Source organism: Octopus bimaculoides, chromosome 22 (assembly GCF_001194135.2).
Source record: "Octopus bimaculoides isolate UCB-OBI-ISO-001 chromosome 22, ASM119413v2, whole genome shotgun sequence".
Lineage (NCBI taxonomy): Eukaryota > Metazoa > Mollusca > Cephalopoda > Octopoda > Octopodidae > Octopus > Octopus bimaculoides.
This window is the reverse complement of record NC_069002.1, coordinates 36,405,200-36,414,797: the sequence shown is the minus strand read 5'-3', so window position 1 is coordinate 36,414,797 and position 9,598 is coordinate 36,405,200. Positions and strand designations below refer to the sequence as shown.

Here is a 9,598-nt window from a genome sequence, read left to right as displayed (position 1 = left end):
AACACTTTAATTTTACTTTGTCACAGTATTTATTTGCTATTTGAAATTTTGAAGTGGGGATTTTTGGATGTGCTAGAAACAACTGCTAAATCTCGTTTAAATCACACACCTTTTCTTGTGAAAATATGATTTTTTTAAAACCGTAAAAGCTTCTCCGATCGTTTTTAAGTGCGTACTACCAAAAAAAAAAAAAAAAAAAAGAGCCAAAATCGGTCCGGATGGCAGCAAGGAGGAGAAAGGAGGGAGTGAGGAAAAAATTAGATCGTTGTGAAAAAGAAATTGGAAAAATCACCGTCAAACGGAGAAAATCCGACATGGGGTGTTCCGATCCGAAACTCCATTATTGAAATTAAATTGTTAAACACCGTAGTACACTGGCCTTAATGGTATACTTCGTTGAGTGATCTTACAATAATGTCGGTTGAATAAAAACGATTTAACCAACAGTTTATACTGAATTATATATATATTTGCTCAAAGAGAAACAAATTATTCTGTGAATCTTCTCAGCTAAAAAAGATTTTCTGAATATCATTTTTGGGAAAATTTCAAATTGTAATCTCAAAATACTTATGATGGAAATTTTTTCTTACCTTTTTCGCAAATTCACAAACTCGATAATAATTTTGTGACTGGTGGGAATAAAATCTCTTAATTCTTATTTCCGTTCTTCTGACCACCACCACGGCAACAACAACGTGTTTTCTCTTCAAATCCTTTGCAACTGCAACAACAACTGACCCAGGCTTAACCTCTGAGACTCCTTAATTCAACCACAATTGATAAAATGCTTAATGAAAAGTCAGCTTTGTAGATTCCATCTGCTATCCACCAACAAGAATCACGACAATTACAGTTACAACCCCTGTACTGGCCAATTATACAGTACACCCGGGCGTGCGTACACATACGCATGTATACACGTACACACGCGTTTGTAATTGTCCGCTTGTTTTCACATAACATTAAATCAAAGGAAATTAAATTTATTGCCTTTTTTAGCGCAAGCTGTCGTCTCTAAAGTGTCTAAAATTTTATGCAATAAAACATAAAAAATGTGAAGGTTTTTTTTCTTTGTTTTGTTAAAAGTATCCTTTTCAACTGTCTACAAACACAGCCAAGCCGAAATAATGCATTCTTCCAGGACTGAATAAAAAATTATCAAATTTGAGAGCATGGGTCCCCATATATGGATTCTAATGGTGCAGGGGCCTACTTGCAAAGCTGGCAAGTAGGCCAGTCCGCCATTGTTAATAGATATTGTATAAAAACCTGGAAGTTGACAGGCTTGCTGGCGCGATTGCGTAAACAGACAATAATCACAATACAATATAATATATAAAGAAAATGAATTTCAAGGGCTGCACATAGAATTGTCTTGATGGCATTCGACAATATGGATGACATATTTTATAAGGTAGAGTTGTATTGATTATGAGTATGCACATCTTATCTAGGTGGTCCAGAGGTTACGCTATATAGAGTAGCGTTAGTCCGTGGTATAAGGTTCATGGTTCATGTGCATCAGGTTGTGTGTGTGGGGAGTCATTGGACTTATATGTTGTCTGTAGTTGATTTGTGATCCTTATATGCCGTTCCTATCGTAATCTTCTAGTTTTTGGAGTGGGGGAAGCATATATTTGACGACATACGTATTTAATTCAGATCAAACCGGTGAGGAATTATTGCAAACGCCAAAAGTTCTTAATTATTCAAGAAATGAACTGACACAGATTGAACTCTTTTGTGATAAATTTATTATTGTTCAAGTAATACCAGATTCGTCTCCGTTTTTTCCCCTATAACCTCATGTTATATGCTGTAATCTGAAACCTTAAACAATTAGCAAGCTGTTTTACTTTACTCTGTATTTTTAGGTTTGGGAAAAAATTCGACAAATTTCAACTGATGCTGTTTACATCTCACTTGTCTCCAAATATTGCATAACAACTGTTTTGCTTCCTCTTGTTCATATAGCAACACTAATCCCTTCTAAATAACGTGACATGCAACAAAGAACTGCAAGTCATAAACACTTCGTATAACGCATTTTCTACAAACGAATTGTACAATGAACGTTGATATGTTTTAGCAACTTTTATGTGTCTATAGTTTTATATGATGTCGAAACGCGGTTGAATTGCTATTTTTTGCTGATTTGGATTACTTTGGATTATGATTATCGCAACACCCAGACCAGGCGGATCTACTTTACAAGGAAAAAGCAGAAAGTAAAGAAATGCTTATACATATATAATTACATATTGTTGTAGATTCTGCGCTAACCTTATAAAAGAAAGATTGCACACATGCGCAGTCCATCCAGAAAACATTACAAACACAAGCATGGCCCTGACAGCACGTACGCTCTGCTGTCTTCTGAATGGGACTACATGGCCAATGCCATCTGGCGCATAATACCGCTTGTCTCTTACTTTTGGCTCTGCAAATAAAAAAAAAAAAAGGGAACTAAAATATATAAAACGAAAATGACTTAGGAATCCACTTAATTCCATAAATGGTGTATTTCATTAAATATCACTATTCAAGCCTATAAACTATGTATGTATGTATATATGTATGTATGTATGTAGTATGTCATTATTCAGTTTATTTCACGATTTCTTACGACAATGTAACATTTCATATAATCAAGAGTAGCCTGCGGGTATACACCTCGCTTAGATACTTACCGCTTCTGAGGTTCCACTCGCTGCTATGAAATACATGTAGCTCGGATCTTATCTACTCCATCCGTGAAATATAAAAATAACTTTTTTCAGCATATCGCACTTCGACACGAAAAAAAGCCACGAACTGAATAAACCACTATTGTCCATGAAAGTTGTCTTCTATATTTACTACGGATTGCTTGAAACTAAGCTTCTTCCTACACCTCAATCCCTGGATCTTATCTCTCTTTCTCTCTCTCTCTCTCTCTCTCTCTCTCTCTCTCTCTCTCTCTCTCTCTATATATATATATATATATATATATATATATATATATATATATATATATATATGTATATATATATAGTAAGAATCAAAGTTAGGCAAATCAGGTCCACATATACATTTATATTTATTCAGCCCTGCATCGTATTATTTTACAAAAACGTTTCAATTGGGCTGAACGCTGGTTCTCATCTCTGTTCAGAGTCATAGTGCATAAATTTTGAGTAAAACCTATGTTTGCAAGAGTAGACAGCATCGGAAAATTTATTTAATATCGCGCAGTTATGCAGACGGAAAATAATTAATGACTCTTTTAAGCATAGTTTGCATTTGCCTCTCTTTGTATTATAAGGAGGAGCTACTTTTATACTGGACGAAGTCAATGTATATTGCATGTTTTGTGATTTAAGATCATGTATGTGTGTGGCCAATGATGTCGAGATTTTGTATTTTATCTTAGTGGAAGAACTTAAGTGAGCCCTGTATTGCCCTTTAAAATCTATCGTGCTACTTATGTAGGTCCTTGCTTGGTGTTTACTTGGTGTTTCCACAAGACATTCATAAACTACATTTTTACGAAGACAGAAGCCTCTAAGCGGGCATGCATCAGGTATACGACAATTACAGGTTTTCCTTATTGTTCTATCAAACCCAGAAAAGAGATTTCACCAATACTAATAACGACACAATTGTCAGTGTATAATTCTTACCTTCTTGTCACGTTTTCACTTTGTCTTTCCAGCAACTCTTCAGGCAGTGCCAAATCTGGAAATGATATAATGAAACATTACCAAAAATTAAATAATTTAGGTATCCCAATCTCATGCATAAGCTTGGCCTAGAATTGCAGCTTGAGTAAAGAGACGAGCTACAGAAATGCGTATCACATCAAAGGTGTCAACACTTATTCACAATCAGTGTTGTCGTAGTAGTTTGGTAGTTTCTGTAAGTGGGTCACCTCCACAGTGTGTCTGTACATCATCAGCTTCGGTGGACCTAGACCCCATCTAATGGATCCTGACATCAGATGTATCTCTTAACCAGCATAATCCGAAACAAAATAGCATGCGCTCTAAACTGAACAGATGTTTCTTTGCACAGTACAGTATGATTAGTTACACCGTAGGTATTGGCCGCTCTCGCCCAATCTTTCACGGACAGTTTCTCAGAACTGCCTCGATTCTGAAGTGTTTGACATCATAATATTACTTGTGGTGTATGTCCTTTACCGTCTTCAACTTTGTGGTAATGGTTCTAGTGCAAAGATTGGTGGAAACCTTGACGTACCTAGCGCACAATAAAACGACTCGAAGAGATGCTCACTTAGTTTGACCACTGAACAGACAGAACTGTACATTTTAGTTATCCAACTTCTAAAGGAGGGCTTGAATTCGTAGGTCTTTAGGACAGTAACCAGGTAACTTTACTCGACACTGTCATAAACTTTAAAATTATCTAATTTTATCAGCATCCCACGAAATGTATATTTATTTCTGACGTCTGTGCGATATGAGATAGCAATTATTCTCGATAGAAAGATCCTTTCAAGCATCGCGAATTTTGCGAGTCTTCCGATTGTGTTATGAAAGACAGATGATATTATCACGACGAGTATTCGTGAAAATCTTCAATTCACATTATTGGCAATACTTATAGTACGTTTCTAGCTGCTGTAGATGGCTAACAAGACAGTAACAAACTTTCAAGATATGTAGTAATACACTTGGTAAGGAAGACTATCCCGCTCCAACTATTTGTCGTAAGCACAGCGGTTCAGAAGATCCACCATCTCTATTGAAATCAGAAAGGCTGGACGGATGTATAGATTGATAGAAAGTTAAATATTCAATAATCTCATAGAGTGGAGAGTTGCAAGAAATGGAAAGGTTCTTGCTGTTAGCCTTCTCTTGACATTTGACTGCACATGAGCAACAAATGCACAACAATCCCACTCACTCAAATTCTCTCTTGTTTCAACTTCTACTCACTCTTCACCCCCACCTCTGTCTCTCTTCTCTCTCAGTTTCCATAAAGAGATTGGGAGTATTGTGTACTTACCTTGCTTGTGCGAAAAAGTTACTAAAATGAATGCAGAAATGTAGAAACAGAAAACATAAACAGTATTCATCCCGAACCTGTTGGTATAAAAAAAGTCAACAATTAGAAATATTGAAGACATGTAGATAAAGCTGGTCTCTATAGAAACAGGTAAGGAATTTAGGTAAGGAAATGAATGAAAGTTTTCGTGCTGAATTTGATAATTTTTACACCTTACCACGATTCAACTGATTTTATTTGCAAAATTTGTATAAGCTGAAAACTGCTGACTTTGTTTGAAAATCCCAGCTTATTAAGACTACCATTACGGCATTTAGTAACATAGACAAATAATTATATATATCAAAGGCTAGAAAAGCTCTTTGTTTAGTAGTAGTTGAGTGTAAATATTCTTTTTCTTACTAATTTTGAAAAGAAAAATGCTCACAGTTGCAGAACATCTACGGGCTGTATACAGTTTTACTATAGCTGGCGTCTCTTCCTGTAAATAATTATGTCTCAAGTTGGTGGATATTTTGATGCGTATGTTCCTCCAATATTTTTTGTGTGTACTCAACCATAAGTATTTTATACATTTATCAAAGTGCAATGTTTCCTGCAGATTGCATTGTATATAGTTTTGGCGACATCATAATACATTGGAATGTGGTCGGTATTTGCTTTTGTTGATTCATAATTATTGTGTTTTGCAATTGCTAAATTAGTATGAGGGAAAAAGTAAAATTTGACTGTTTCTTACCTGTACTTCTGTTTTGCAGGTGAAATTAGTTTGCATTTCGCTGACCCAAATCCCACAACACACCATCATAAAGGACAACCCAAATCTATAAAGAGCGCTATCACAGGCGAAAATACACCCAATGATAGGACTAACATTAACAGAGTGTAGAAGATCTAACTGTGGAATATGTTTTAGTCTAACAGAAGGATCGGTGGTCTGCTTTAATCAAGAACACAATTCTGGATATAAAATAAAATATAACTTTCCCTGCGCGTTTGGAAACTTAATAACATGCTTAGTATGTAGAAAAAGCTGCATGGGACAGACCACAATGTCATTAAGTCAACGCATGACTCTGCATAGATCACAATACGGCAAAACAAGTAAATAAGACTCAGTGAACATAGAGACGTATGTACAGATGAAAAGCAACTGAAATTTACGATCCTAAAATATAAAATCGGCTTTTAAAGCGAACGAAACCGGTAACATATTTTGACGAAAATGTAAATACTTTCTTTTACACATGATAAAAGTTCTCAAAGCATTTTCTTCACGTTGCTTTTCTAATATAAATTTCTTCGTGTGAAATGAAACTTTCTAAGGACATCCATTAGATCCATCTATCTATCTATCTATCTATCTATCTATCTATCTATCTATCTATCTATCTATCTATCTATCTGTCTGTCTGTCTGCCTGCCTGTCTGTCTGTCTGTCTGTCTGTCTGTCTGTCTGTCTGTCAGATAGATTGATAAATATAGATATTGACCTAGGCGTGTGTGTATAATATATCCTGTGTGTATGACAGCTACTGTTTAGTTTATTAGTTTATAGCACTACGTAGACCATCACCATCCAGTCTGCGTTCAGTATAATGGTTATATAACAGCTACACTTAGTAGCATTGCTAGTTATGGTATACAGAGTACACATAAGAGAAATTACGATAGGTACAAGTTTATATTATTCATTCCTACGTATGTTTCTTCCTTGTGGATGTTTGGAAATTCCTAATTGGATGTTCTAAGTGCAATTCGATGCTTAACACAAACGGGTCATCAGGGAATCGCAGTTTCTCTTACACACACACACACACGCACACACACACACACGCACACACACACACACATATATAAAAGATCCAATAGGTAGAATCAACAGAAAAAGAACTCCATCTAGTGAGAGATAAATATCAATTTAAATACACAACCAAAGAGTTACTAATAGTTTCATGCTTTAATGATACTTGAACAGGCATATGTATAAACACACCGTGTGTCTTAAAGCAATCAATCTTTCAGCTTCTGTTTATGCGTTATACAAATGTTAAAAACAACGATGCTGGACAGTGAAAAAAAAAAATAAGAAAAGCGTGGAAAAAACCTGAAGAAGGTTGGTGCAAAAATGGAACGAGAAAAGAGAAACGAAATAATCAATAAAACTAAGACCCTGATTGCAGAAAGCTCATTAAAAACTGATTTAGAAGAAAATAACAGAAAATATTTCAAAGTCTTCGAGACATCAACTCAGTCTGGAGCGGGTCATGCTCTCCAGTTCGATAAAGAGATCCGTGCATGCTAAAAATTTCAGACCTCGAATTAAGCAGTGAGTTGGAATTGCTGGATCTAAGAAAAATATGAGATCTTTCTGCTACGCATAAGTTGCCTTTCTTAGATCCATTAACAGTTGGCTTGGATTTCTCCATTATTCTCCACTTAATTGTGGTGTGGAGCTGCTCTCAAATAACCATACGTGGATAGCTAACTTAAGTGCATTACTTTTATCGGTGTGTTGGAAAGAAAATAAGTGGTTTTCATAACACCTCTTGAATTCGCCCTCAAATAGCCCGATGTAATTCTTCCTTTCAATTCAAACCGTGTGGGTGGGCAGGAAACCTCTTACCACACAGCTACGCTTGCACCTATACATAAGTATGTATACGTATATAATGGAAAATCCTGATATTGAGACAGGTCAGGGTTGACAGAGCTTAAAGTATTGGTACTTGATGTTATACATTTAAAAAAATGTCATCTGTTTCACTTTTCCTTTTTATCGAAAACAATTTGTCTCATTCTACTAATAACATTTGGTGCTGACACAGCCATAAAGTAATATAAAATTATCCTGCATATCCGATTTATTTCAGAAGTTGATTGTGTTTCAAAGACTGTGTCTGAGGAAGTGATTGAATAGTTATGTATCGGATATGTTGCATGTATTGTGTATCTTTATATGCGGTGTGGAATAAGCAATATTCGTTTACGGAAACACTCGTAACGTCGATTTCACTTCTCATTTCCTCAATTATATATATATACACATATGTATAGATGAAACGTCGTCAGCGTATGTCGGGGCTCTAATATTTATCTATTTATTTCCTTTTTCTACTAGTAAAGCATTCAAGGTCACTTCTTACATACATGAGCATCAACTTCAAATCCACTTCTCTGCGGCTCAACTCAACAAACAAACTCTTCCTCTTTCCACCACCACCACCACCACCACCACCACCACCACCACCACCAGCGACATCGCCTCTACGCAGTCCATATTACCATTACTAACCATAATTTAAGCGAATAATTTAAGCCATACACATACTTGTTATACTCACAGTATACTGTGTAAGTAAACTACATTCACTTGTGCAAAATTTGTATTCCTTGGTGATACTTAAACAAAGAGGGCTCGCCATACATGACCGAAGCAGTCATCTAGTCTTAGCTCTACTGTTTCCTATTTTCTTTCCCCGTTCGCTCATTCTCCTACGTTTCTAGTTCTTAGTAAGGCGAAATATTTCTGCATTTTACATAAATTTTTGAATTAGTAATAAAAATGGTCACATCACAACATGTTTTACAGTTAATAAATTTATGTTTTCAGTTATTCACCAGTTCATCATTAAAGATGTCACAATAGAAAAAATGCAGCTACCTTATGTTCCGGTGTGTATATAAAGAAATATCGATTTCTCAAAATGACCATAATACCTGAAGATGTTTTACAAAACGATAACAAAGGAGATCTACTGTGAGCAGCTTGAGCGGCTTAAGTCAGCTCAAGAAGAAAAACGACCATCTTTGGTTTGAAGACGAAAGGTGTTCTTTCATCAGGGTAATACTCGGCCATATACAGCGGGGATAACATGGGAGTAGGTATATTTAGTGAAAGTGAAATATAAGAAGACAGTCAAAGTTCGGATTTTATTGAATGGTAGAAATCACTTATAGAGCTAAGGTATGTTTTTGCCAATGTTTGCAACGATAAACGCGTTCTATAAACGTTTACAAGAGGATTCTCTGAGAACAGGATGAAATACATTTCACTGTTACAAAGCGGACAAAAAGATTTACCTTTATCATACGGAAAAGATATAGATAGGATATTCCATTCCAAATCAAACTGATTATGATCCTTTAGATACCAAATTAGTTTACTAAGCCCAGTGTTGCTACGTTCATTATATCTACTAACGGTTAAAAAAAAACTTGCTAGCATTCCCTTCATCACATACGCAGTCATCACATTCTGTTAAAATGTCTTAATGATGCGTTTGGTTTCTTTCTTTCCCTGATGAGAAGATTGCATTGTTTTACACCATTTTTGTTCCTTCTGGAATAATACCAATCTTGTCTTCGAAACATATGTCGGAAATAAAAGAATTTGAATAGTATCTGTGCTTAACTCCATTTATTTATTTATCCACATTATACAAAACATTTCACCTAAACCTGGAGTTTCTACCTTTATAAGTAGGCTGTTACATCCTCGGTACTTGTGTGAATTTTTGCTACCCTGGTAACTATTTATTTTTTCCGTGTTATTTGTAAACATTGAAACACACACACACACACA

The 9,598-nt window shown here is 35.5% G+C and overlaps 1 long non-coding RNA gene across 5 annotated transcripts in view; it reads right to left on the bottom strand.

Moving 5' to 3' along the window:
* The window catches only part of LOC128250538 (uncharacterized), a 33,951-nt gene that overhangs the window by 11,881 nt on the left and 12,472 nt on the right, over positions 1 to 9,598 (bottom strand). Inside the window, exons 1-4 of one of the 5 annotated variants that reach the window (XR_008266560.1) lie at positions 8,345 to 8,480; positions 5,014 to 5,090; positions 3,666 to 3,720; positions 594 to 2,443 (exon numbers count right to left, since the gene is read on the bottom strand). This is a non-coding gene — a long non-coding RNA (uncharacterized LOC128250538). Of the gene's footprint in view, positions 1 to 593; positions 2,444 to 3,665; positions 3,721 to 5,013; positions 5,091 to 5,752; positions 5,768 to 8,344; positions 8,481 to 9,598 lie in introns of those variants that run through there. The other 4 variants (XR_008266559.1, XR_008266563.1, XR_008266561.1 and 1 more) reach the window with 4 other exon arrangements.